Genomic DNA, 12,558 nt, shown 5'->3' with positions numbered 1-12,558 from the left:
ATTATTATTCCTATTTTGTAGCTCAGAGGCTCAGGCTAAGGCAAACAAGCTTAGAGGGATTGTGATTTGTCCATAATTATACAGCTAGTGTCAGAACAAAGAGTCAATCCCAGATTCCTCTGTATTCCAAATCCATGTTCTTTGTGTTACAAGACATGACCTCTAACTCTGTCCTTGATCCCTAAACCCAACCTACCAAGATCCCTAAAATCACTCTCTCCTTCTCTAGCATCTGCTTATAGTCACCTGGTTCAGTCCATATAACCTTGACTTGCATTTGGTAGGCACTTAAATATTGGATTGGTTCAGACTAGAATTAAGTTCAAGGTCTTTGCTTTCAACAGTCCCTTCTAGCTCTTATGGTATAAGAATACTGGATCCAGATCTGGGTTTGAATACTTTCTCTGCCACTTACCGTGTGATCTTGACAGAGAAAACTGCTTCATTACAACAAACAGCTATTAAGCATCTGCTATGTACCAGGCACTGTGCTAAATACTGAAAATACAAAGAAAGTCAAAAACACAATCCCCGCCCTCAAGGAGCTCACATTCTAATGAGAAGAAAACATGCAAAGATATGACCAATACATATAGTGTCAATTTCTGTTTGGGTTTGACCACACTAATTTATATTACTGTATATGGATTGAGTATGACTTCACATATTTATCTCCTAGGACCACTAAACATACATAAGGATCATGTACATATTAACTGTGTTTTGCTGCATTTTTAGTTATGTTATTAAATATTTCTCAATAACATTTTAATCTGATTCCAGCCACAGTGGAGAATGTTGTAGGCCAAATGTCTAATATTGGTAGAGATGGTAAGCAAGATTGGGCTTGGAAAAGATCTCCTGCAGATGGTGGGATTTAAGATGAATCTGGAAGGAAGCCAGGAAAGCTGGGAGACAGATATGGGGAGAAAGAATTCCAGGTGTGGGGGCCAGTGGAAAGGCATGGAGTTCAGAGACAGAGTCACATTCAAGAGCAAGAAGGACAATGTTGCTGGAATGTAGTACTTGTTGACAGAGTAGACTATATAAGAAGATAGGAAAGGAAGGGAGGGAATAGATTTTCAAGGATATTAAAAGCTAAACAGAGGATTTTTAAAATTTACTTTTATTATTAACAACACTCAATGAAATTTATTGGGGAATGATACAGTCAGAGCTGCACTTTAGGGGATCATTTTGTCATCTGAGTGGAGATTGGATCTTAGTTTCCACATCTGTAAAAAAAAAAAAAAAAAAAAAAAAAAAAAAAAAAAAAAAAAAAAAAAGATTGGATTAGATTATCTCTAAGGTTCCTAATTCTAGATCCTGTGAGCCTATGATTCTCCTGACCAAATTTTTTGTACTGTAATGAGACCTCTACTCTACTATAATAACTAAGTCATACCTGCTTTTCTGGTCACTTTACAACCTACAAAAATGTTTGTTTGCTTGGCTTAATTTTGTCTCATTTGATCCTCACAACTCTATGAGATAAGTGTTATTATTAGTCCCATTTTACAGTTGAGGAAAGAGAGGTGATTTATTCAGGGTCACACAGCTAAGAAGTATCTGAGATTGAATTTTAACTCAAGGTTGATTTCAGCATCCTACTGAAAGAAGGTTCAAACAATGGAATGAGGTAAAAGACCACCTGGGAAAGAGAAACTTCAATGGATGCCACATCACCAGGAGGGGAGCCCATCTTCTATGTAGCCAAGCAAGAATGGGTACCTCACAGCTCTTGGGACAAGAAGTAGAGTGGGCAGTGAGGAAAGTTTTATATGGCAAGAGAAATGTGTACTAAAAACTCTGTGATATCCCTTTTGATTTCTGACCATGAGGGGGTCATAAAAGCTGCCAAGATTCAAGTACTGCTTGCCTCAGCTTGGACATAAGCCCAACTTGGGTCTCTCCAGAGTACTGAGAATTAAATAATCAGCACCACACTCTACCAATTCCCAACTAGGCAGAGAACATCTTTATTTTGGATATCTGGGGAGTGTAGGGGGAAGACAGGATGAGGGAAAGGGAAAGAATATCAAGAAAGGCAGAGATAACAAATTTGGCCCCACTGGTCTCTCTCCTTTGGACACCAGTTGAAACAGAGGTAGATAGAAGCCAGTCAAATTTTATTCATGTAATTTACATACCCATAATCCAGATTTCATAGGGTCAATTATTTGTTATTTTTTTTCAATGGAGTTCAGATAGAAAAAGGTTTTAGAGAATAGGTAAAAATAGACTCTAGAATAGTAAGAACACTAGATTATCTGATATAGAAATCTGCTCTAAAATTTTTTAAAAAGACAAAAAACTGCTCTATATTTAAAACATTCTACCAAAACAATAATGTCAAGAACAATTGATATAAAATACAGCACTTTTGTGGAGAGATGGTTTAAATCCATTATGGTGCTGCCTAGCCTTAAAGCTATTATCATGTCTCCTAAACAGAACTAAGTATGGTTTCCAAATTAAAGAGGGAGTTGAACCAAAACATCTTATTAATCATTTGACACACAGTGATGACATCTAGCTATTTGGCTCTTCTGAAGAGCTCATTAAACATCTCCTTCATCTAGTGGAATCTTTTCCCAATGATATCAGAATATTTATAAAATTCTTGATAAATGCCAAAGAAAGACAGAACCTAAAGGCTTTGAGCCTGAACTTGGAAGCCACAGAAGCAATGGATGATAGCAATACCTACAAATGCTCCAAGCAAGGTAAAAGGTGCATAAAAATATCAAGCTGAAAGTTGTGGATGAAGATAAGAGACCTACTGGCATCCTGAAATTAAAGCTGAATGGGAAGAAAATGCCCAAAGCAATTAACACCTAAGTGATATCAGTTTTAATATATCCTTCCAGATCTGTAAAATGGGCCACAACAGATTTAGAAAAGATCCTCACAAAAATCTACAAAATACTGTTGTTGTGGTTGTTAGTATCACAGCTATTTCTATGAAGAGAAGGGACTGGGTCTGTCATCGCTATGTCAACCCAGGTTCAATTTTGCTCAATTCAAATAAAAATTTACTCAATGTTGCTCTGTAAACACTTGCTGCAGTTTGGGGGGAGGGTAAGCAGGGGAGAAAGCAAAATTTTGAACCAAGAGTAATAAGCTTGGGGGCTCTACCATAAGTCAGTTCTGATCTCTAAGCTTCAGTTTCCTTCTCTTTCAAAGGATACAAATAATACCTGTAAACCCAAAAGACTGCTGTAAGTGGATCACTCTGTTAAATTTTAAAAGGCTCCAAGAATGTGAACCCATCTAAATTGTTTAATTAAGTGATCTAGCCATAAGCGGAGATTCAGATCCTGATCCCTGTGACCAACCAACTTCTATGTTGTTTGGTTCAGTCACTGGAGAATGGTATGAATGAGATCATATCCCAAAAGCTACTTTCCTTGTCTTCTAACCCAGGCTGAACCCCTGAACCAGGTTTGGGCAAGGATGGACAATTTCTCCTCAATATTGGAATAGAGAGAGTCCAGGACCCAACTTTAAATTCTAATGCTGGTCCAGCTATTAACTCTGGGTTGGGGGGGGGAGAATCATTCCCCTCTCTAACTTCTTCCCTTGTAAAACAAGGGGATAGAATTAAATGATTTCTAAGATTCTTTTTTAGCTCTAATATTCCATGAGTTTACTGGAGAAAGACTGCAATGTACCTATCAGTGCTTGGAGATGAGACAATGTGGCATCTTAATCTCATGGGTTAAGACAATCTGACATTGTGTCTTTACAGAATCCAGTGATGTACTTAAGTTGTTGTTGTTGGTTATTTGTCCTTCCTTCTGGAAGAGGATCATGACATCAGGGAGGATGCCATGACATGCAAATGGTTGGATTTAAAGATTTCAAAGAAGCAGGAGGCTGGCCCTGGAGAAACTCAACCTTTTTATTATTGTTGTTGCTGTTGCTGCCACTATTATTGCTGTTCAGTCACGTCCAGTTCTTTGTGACATTATTTGGAGTTTTCTTTGTCAGAGATACTAGATATTTTGCCATTTTCTGCTCCAACTCATTTTACATATAAGAAAACTAAGGTAAACAGGGCTAAATAACTTTCTTAGGTCACAGAATTAGTAAGTGTCCTTAGCCTGATTTAAATTCAAATCTTCCTGACTCCAGGTCCAGCACTCCATCACACTCCTAGTCTGAGTCTTAACACGCGTATATGCGTGTGAGAGAGACACACAGAGAGACAAAGACAGACAGAAAGACAGAGAGAGAGAAACAGAGACAAAGAGAGACACAGAGAAACAGAGACAGAAAGACAGACAGACACATATAGAGAAACAGAGACAGAAAGACAGATCCTTTCAGCTGTCTGGTGGAGATAAGGATCTCTTTTCAGAATAATGCTTTTAAATAATAGAAGGAAATTCTAAATTTCACTTAGAAATAAGCATAAGGACGTAAATTATTTTTTTCACTCAAATTCAAGTTCTTTTGTCTTCTGAAATCTATCCACAGGTTCCGTAGGTCCGGAGCCCTAGGTTAAGAACCTCTTTGTAAGACTGTCTATATGCAGCCAGAATATGAAAGCGCTGAGTGCTGAGAATGCCTGGAGGAGGCTAGTAGATGCAGGGTGGTGGAGAATGCTCGGAAGAGGTGGGGGAGATGGAAGTGGAGGGAGAAGGGGGTGAATGAAAAGTAGTCAGAAAGGGGACCAGGGGAGGAGGGACACTAGGAGAAAGAAAGGAAGGGAGCGAGCATGCAGAGTAGGGGCGCTGAGAGCCCTAAAAGGAAGGACCTGGGGGAGGGGGAGAACTGGCGCGCGCCAAGCGTGCGGAGTACTCCGAGGTGGCGGAAGGGGGATGCCTGCAGAGAGCTCTCCCGGGAGTGAGGGCAAGGGGTGTACGCTGAAATACGGGGGGTACTTGGAGAGCGGACGGAGGGACACACGGGGAAAGGACTTGCAGCGGTTGGGGCAGAGATGGGGATGCTGGGAGAGGACCGCTCACGGATGCGGCTGAGGCAAAGACCCCTGCAATACTACCCCAGCCCAGTTCTCCAAGCCCGCCCAGGGCAGAGCGGAGCTAGCTCGAAGGGAGCGGGGAGGAAGTAGAAGAGTGCGGTAGAGAAGAGAAAGCCAGGAATCACGAGCCGCGCGCGCGCGCGCGCGCACACACACAACCACAGACACACACGCACTTACAGACACCCCCCCCCCTCCTCCTCGCGCGCCCTCGAGCCCGCGCGTGCGCGTTCTTGATGCCTTCCATGTGCGTCTCCTCCATTCGCTACGTGCAGAATAGTCCGTCGGCACCAGCTGCAGGGCCCGGGTGGGAGGGGGAGGTGGAAGCGGAGGGGGGAGGAGCTGTCAGGTGGGGGGAGAGGGAGGGAGGGGCTGCAGCGAGCAGTCCGGGAGGGAGGGGAGAGTAGGAAGGGCGCAGAGCCTGGGAAGGATAGGAAAGCAGGTGGAGAGACCTAAAAGGGGCTTAAGAATCCGTGCCGCCCCCAGTCCCCTGCAGTCCCCATCAGGTCACTTCTAGGGAGGTCATAGTAGCTCTCCCTCTGTCTCCGTTCAGGGTCGCTCAGCCTCCCCTCCGGGGAGGGAGCAAGCCGCAGATGGGGGCGATCCTACCAAGAGAACCCTATCGTCACCCCAGCTCTCCCTTTCTGGATATGGGGAAGTTCTTCCAGGCAATACCACCCCACCCCCACCCCCGTGGCTTTTGGACAATTGTGCCCCTCCAAAATTATTGGCAATCATAATGGGGGGGTGTAAAATGGGGAAAAATCATTTGGGGAAGGAGAAAGGAGGCATGTGTGTTGGGGGAAGAGGACAGCTGGTGGTATTCTTAGGCTTTATTGCTGATAGAAACCTCAAAGATCCAACCCCCTCATTTTACAGATCAAAATGCTGAAAACCAAACACAAGCCTTTATTAGGTGCCTACCGTGCCTAGGCTTGTGCTGAGTTCTGGGGGTACAAAGACAAAAGGCAGGCTTGGTCTCAGGGAACTTCCAGTCTAAAATGTACGATAAAAGGCATAGTCTCCAAGGTCGAGGTCACACAGGATGAGACAATGATTGATGAGGGGAGTGGGGGAGGGAAGGGTCTCTCTATTCTTCTGATCCAGTCTTTCTCCAGCTACCTAGGAGATGTTTTTAATCACCCCTGAAATACAAAGCCTCTACGACCATTGTGACATAATAAGGCTAAGGTCTAGGTTCTCATCTCACCTCTGCTACAAATTTGCTGTGATTTGGGACAAAGCTTCAATTTCCCCATCTGTAAAATGAGGGGATTTGACCAGGTTGTCTCTCTAAAGTCCCTGTCAGTTTTGAAAAGTCTACATTCTGTATCTTTCTCTCTACCTGCCCTATGTGAAAGAGAAGTAGGGCATCCCTGCCTTATATTAAGCAAAAAAAGGATCTTTCCAGCCCTGAATGATCATTGGACACAAACAAGGACATGAACAGAACCTAAAGATATAAGGAAGCTAAACTTAGATTTAGCAAAGTTCCAACTTTGGTTCTAGTTTCCTTTGACACACAGAGGCTCAGATACCGTGTTTCCAGCATCTACACACTGAGGGATGACTAGCATCACAACATCCATATCCATTCCAGAGCATAAAAAGTAGAATCCTGCTGACGTCTCTTTCAGGTTGGAGCTAAGGAAAGAATCTGCCGTCTGTTTGCTGGGAAGGGGGAGTTTTCACTTGAAAAGACTCTATTGCTCTTCCTTCCCCCTTTCACCCCCAGCTGTTGACCAAGAAACCTATCTGAGGAACAGCCAATATCCAAAGCAACAAGGGAGGGAGGGGAAATAGCCCACTCCTGTGGAGGAGGGGGAGACCGGATGACCCTTCATAGAAGTAATGAGGAGCCCCATGATTGTGAGTTGGGAGGCAGTAAGGTCTTGCCAGGCATCCAGCTGTGGGCCAGATGTGAGCAGCATCCTCTCTCCACCCTGGGCTGGGATACAAGTTTTTCATCCAGTTTCTCCCTCCTACCATCACCTTCCAGGAAACCTTTCCCCCAAGGCCAGAAAAAGAAAGAAAATGAATGAGAAGTCATGTACACCCTCTTTTCCCCTCAACCCCACCCCCATCCTCTAAAGACACACAGCCCTTGGCAGGTCGAGTGAACCATATCAAGTCCAGCTGCCTTCTTCCCTCTTTTTACTCCAGCAGCGGGAAGGGACAGCTCCCTCCTGCCTCTTCCCTTCCTTCCCAACTCTGACCTCTCTCTCAGGAGATGGGAGGGAAAAAAAAAAAACTCTGTGTGAAGGAGTAGGAGGAGGGGAGTAGGTTAATGTTGAGGCAGAACCCAGCGGATGATTATATTTTATACAAAGTAGTTCATGCTGCTGTCTAACCACAAGCACTGCTGCAGATTTTGATTCATCTACTCCACAGAAAAGTGAAAGTTTGAGTTCTAGGCCCTGAACATCTTCTCAGTCCTCCCCACCCCAAACACACACACACACACACACACACACACACACACACACACACACACACACACACACACACCCCTTCAACACACCTTCACACACCTATGAACATAGGATATAACTGAGGATCCGGGTCAGTTTTTCCTTTATTCTAAACATCTCCTATGGGCAGAGCCCTCTGCTGGATGCTTTAGGAAGATACAGAGATGATTCTCTTTTGGTTTAGGAGAAGCTCCTGTTCCACCTGATGGGTGACCTTCAATCCTAGACTTTCATGATGAGGGACACGAATCCCTAACCTCAGAGAGCTCTGTGGATGATGGGAAGATGTAGCTGCTAACATGTAGGAGCAAGACCACTGGATAGGTGGCCTATGTTCAAATGCTGGCTCTCCTATATACTAAGATGTGGGATTGAGAAAAGTCATTTCCCATCTCTGAGCCTGTGTTTCCTCATCTATAAAATGAGCCTCAGAAACAAGTGTACACTGAGGTGAGCCTAAGAGGGCTTTGCCAATCTGTAGCCAAGAAACAATGTGATTTAAATGACATTAAGCAAGTCTTCCTGAAGGCAGAATTTTAAGCTTTTTAAAGGGAGGGAAGTGGCAGGAGAGAACAGAGCTGGGTGGGAAGCAGGAGAGGAGGTCATCCCAGAGAAGAGGACTCTTGCATTCTGAATCAGCCCTAACCTGTGACAGTTTAGAAATAATGGCTCAGTATAAGGACCACAATAGGATCTCATCTGGAAACAGCATGGAGACAAACCCAAAACCTTCTTCCCCTCCCCACCTCAGATAGGGTGAGTACCACAGTGTAAATTCTCTTTGGGGTTTGGTCTTCTGGAAGTTAGTCAAGAGAGGATAGGTAGATGTTCTCATTTTACATACTCACTTAGTAGTCTGAAATCATTAACTCCCCCTCCTCCATTTTTAGAGAAAAACATTACACATAGAACAATCTCCGTCGGCATAACTGTATCTTTGAGACAGCAGAGCCAAGGGATAAAAAGTAGGAAAGAAGGGGGAACCCAGGGTTACACCTCAGGCCTGAGTCACAACTTCGGGTGTATAGCATCTTCAATCCCTGTGACAGTTCTTAAAGCATTTGATGAAGTCATCTCAGGGTCACCACGTACTGCCCCCTGCCTCCAGGTATTCAGTCTGAAAGGTGCCCTCTCTCATCACGTCTCACACGGGGCCGGTGGAGATGTTGGCACCAGAACCACTGTTGCCTGGGGCATTAGCCACGCATGGGTAAGGCCAATGCCTTGGCAGGATCAGCCTTCCTGGCTCCACAGAAAGTCAGGGCAACAGAGAACAGGTGTCATACAGCAGAAGAAACCGAGGTCAGACAGTGGCAAAGAATTTTCAGCAGTGAAGGGGCCTAAGAATAGAATGTGGTGCTTAAGAGAATGTTGAATCCCCATCACACAAGATTCTCAAGGTAGAGCAGACAGAACGCTAGTGTGGAGGCAGAGGGATGGGGAAGTAATCTTTGAACCCTTAGCCATTGGCCTCTTCTTAAGAGTTTGCTCCTAAATGTTTAAATTTCTATGTTGAAAGCCCTATTTTATTTGCCCATTTTGTTGCTTATTAATTTCTCCTTGCCCTCAAATACAGCTTTTCTGCTCCAGTCAAGCCAATCTATTCCCTATCTCTGCATTCTTACTGAGGCCATCACTGTGCAGGTCTCAAAATTCTTCCCCCAAGAAGCCTCCCTAACCAATCCCTGTTGCATTTACTTGACTCTCTCCAGAGGTGGCAAAATGTTGTGTTATAGACACCAGAAAAGGCCTGGCTTCATCTCCTCCCCTTACGTATATTATTCTGAGTCATTGAATGTTCTAAGAACAGAGCAGATCTTGCAGGTCAACTAATCCTCCATTTACAACTTGGGTGACTTCGGGACAATGCCTTACCCTCACCGGGCCTCAGTTTTCTCATCCAAAAAGAAAGAAAGTTATAATTCTATGAAGCCGACCCGGAGAGCGTCAATTGGACTTGGGAAGTACTAAATTGAAGTCCAGTCTCTCACTCATACATAACTGCTGTATGTAACTTACAGAAAGTCTTTTAACCTTTCAGTGCCCCCAAGCTTTGAATTACAAGCAAGTTGGCATCCATAATGAGCAAAAGGAATTTCTGCATCCAAATATCCTTATGTCAATGAAATCAAGGTGTGAGTCTGGTTCTCCACCCCAGTGTGTCCTCACTCTTCCCGCATTTCTCTGGATCTCAGTCTCCTCACTTATAAAATATAGATAATAAAAACTGTGCTGCCTACTTGCAAGGGCCTGTGAGCTGTTGCCACTGAGCTGGCATTCTTTGGTAGGAAGCACCCAAGAGGACCTTGTCTCGGAAGGCAAGAATAAGCAGCAGGCAGAGGTCCCGGACTCTCACAAGGGCCTGCTCCCCAGGCCGTGCTCCTCCGGCTCTGGAAGAATAAAGAGGGAAAGGGAGGTAACATTCTGATCCCCAGTGTCCTGCTTTCCCAGAATAGCAGCTTTCCCCCTGTCTGTTAGGGGTTGGATATTTCTGCAAAGCACCATTTTTGAGCCTGAAAACCTCCACCTAATCCGGCTGTGGCCCCGTGGAAAGAATCCTGGCTATGGAGCGGGAACAGCTGGCCCTGCCACTCACTAGCTGTGGGAGCCTGGATTTCCTGGGCCTCAGTTTCCCCATCTGTGAGACTGTATCAGCTCCCTCACAGTGCGGCTGTCCTTCAGGTGAGCCCTCTCGTGTAACAGATGAAGCACCTGAGGCTCAGGAAGAAAGCTGCCGGGGGACGCAGATACTAAGTAGAAAAGCCAGAACTCTTCTCTCTGCCCAGATCCAGGCCTCACGCGCCTTCTGAGTTTTAAGGGACAAATGAGATGAAAAAAATCATGGAAAAGCACTTTATACACTATTTACTGCCCGTAAAGCGCTGTCACTAACGTATGGTGTCTGCTTTTTTGCGGAGCACTTCTGGACTGAACAGAGCAGCCGGGAGCGCAGGGCCCAGCGAGGCCCCATGGCGAGCAGAGCCAGAGAGACGGTTAATTGGAGTTAATTGGTTAATTGCCTCTGAAAAGGACGGGGGGACAGCGGGAGGCGGCCCGACGCGGCCTCGGAGACACTCGAGCGAGAGCGCGCACACAGACAGGGGCGAACGAGAGGTGCCAGGAGCCCCCTCCTCCGGGCCGGAAGGAGCCACAGGTAACGCACGCGGGCCGGGAGCGCGTATCTCTGACACACGGAATCCTGAATGGTCGAGAAGGATGAGGAGCCGGAGTGGCGGGAGAAGGGAAGGAAGAGAGGCCGGGAGGGAGGGGGGAGGGGGAGGAGAGAGGCCAGACCTTTTACCAGTATCACCTCCCGTGATCCCCGCATTAACCCTGAGATAATGCTATTATTCCCATTTTACAGCTGTGAAAACCAAGGCAGCCTCCAGAGTCGAGGATCTGGCGGACTGAAGGTCAGATCATTCTGCGCCCAGGGAACGAGGGGCCCATCCTCTGCGGATTCCAGAACTTATGGGGCCCGTTTTTGTTCCCCCCTGGCGGGGGCAGGCCGGCCTGGCCGTGGTCCTCCCTCCGCGCCTCCCCGATGCCCCCCAGGCCCCCCGCCCCCCCGGCTGCTGCCGCTCCGAAGGTTAATCAGCCCTAAGAAACGAGCGGCGGCCGCGGTGGGGAGAGGGCGGCGCTGGGGAGACCAGGGCTGCTTGCCCCTCGGGCTCGGAGCGCCGGCCGGCCGCGTCCTGTCATTGCCCCACTGACCGCAGCGGCAGCGTGGCGGAGGACTCTGGCCTCCCTCCGTCCCCTCCCCCACCGCAGCTCCGGCTCCGTCTCGGTCTCCGGAGCAGCTGACACGCTGGCCCGGCGCCAGGGCCTGGGAGGCGAAGACAACGTGCGGCTCGGCATGTAAACTGGGGCGCGGCTTATGCTAATGTGCGGGAGGAGGCGGGGCCGGCGCACACACCCCCACCCTCCCCTTTTCCTCCCCTTCTCGGGCTCATTCATAAAACCAGGCGGGCACTGCCCCCTAGCCCTGGCATCCGGTTGGTCACTGAGGCTCAGCAGCTCATTACAAACCCATTAAAATGTCTGCATCTCATCTGCATGGGAATCATTTTCTGCCCCGGGGCATAGGAATCCTATCTGCCCCAACCCCCTCACAAGCCCCTCCCCCTCCCCCCGGAGTCTCCGCGACTCTCCCCGCTCCCCCTGCGGCTTCCCGGAGTCCTCCCGTCCTTTCCCCACGAAGTCTCTTCAGCTCCCCTCTCTCCCCCCCGGCCCCTTCCCCCTGCCCGTCCCCCAGACTCCTTTCCTCCTAAAGCCGAGCACTTCCCCTTCAGCCCCAAGTGACCCCGTAGCTGCCCCCGTACCGGGAGTAGAGCCCCTGTCTAGCGGGGGTAGGGCCCGAGGGATAGGCGAGGGAGAAGCTGTGGTAGACCACCTCTGGACAGAGGCCCGTCCTTAGCCTCGCTTTAATCCTCGCGGAACCTTAGGAGGTCGGAGCTGGACCGGACCTGGGAGCTCATTTGGTCCAGACAGCTTATTCTTTTTCCTATTTCAATAGCTGCATTTTAATTGGCTTCCTCTGAATTTCAGTAATCTTTTATCTGATGCACCTGGGAACACTCAGGGAAGGGGTCCGGTAAGGCTGGACCCGCTGAAGGGCTCCTCACAAAGAAAGGAACCACCTATGTAACTCAGCGCTCCTTTACCGAGGAAGCAGGGACGTGACTGGTCCAAGATCTCCCTCCGAGGGAGGGGCGGAGTTAAGGCGGGAGCCGAAGCCTCCTCGTTCTCGGCTCAGAGCTTCTTCTGCTGTATCTGAACAGTGTCAATCTCACTCTTACCACAACCAGACTCTGGCCTAACAGAGTAAGGGCGGTGAAAATCCCCTTTCCCACCCTGGATGGGGAAGTGGTAGAGACAGGAGGGAGCGGAGGAGCAAGTGGAGAGGGTGGGGCCTGGTACAAGACTCCTGCCCTGCAGGAGTCCAGAGATGACACCTGTCTTTGTCTGGTTGGGTCCTGATGAGGGGAGGTGCTCCTCTGTCGGCTAAGTCATTTGCCCCCTGGCCTGGCAATGCCCAGGGAGAGGGAGGAGGAGGAGGCGGTGGCTCTGGCAGCTCGGAGCTCTTGGCATGATGGAAAT

General features: G+C 47.7%; 1 long non-coding RNA gene across 1 annotated transcript; it reads right to left on the bottom strand.

Moving 5' to 3' along the window:
* Nucleotides 1–1,111: 1,111 nt before the first annotated feature.
* Nucleotides 1,112–9,816, bottom strand: LOC141566363 (uncharacterized). The gene is made up of 2 exons (XR_012489290.1): nucleotides 9,699–9,816; nucleotides 1,112–1,235 (listed from the first exon to the last, which is right to left on the bottom strand). It is a non-coding gene; the product is annotated as an uncharacterized LOC141566363 (long non-coding RNA).
* Between the last annotated feature and the right edge of the window lie 2,742 nt (nucleotides 9,817–12,558).

The sequence above is a fragment of the Sminthopsis crassicaudata genome, chromosome 4, assembly GCF_048593235.1.
Source record: "Sminthopsis crassicaudata isolate SCR6 chromosome 4, ASM4859323v1, whole genome shotgun sequence".
Classification (NCBI taxonomy): domain Eukaryota; kingdom Metazoa; phylum Chordata; class Mammalia; order Dasyuromorphia; family Dasyuridae; genus Sminthopsis; species Sminthopsis crassicaudata.
The sequence above is the reverse complement of the archived record's forward strand: the minus strand, read 5'-3'. Positions and strand labels throughout refer to the sequence as shown.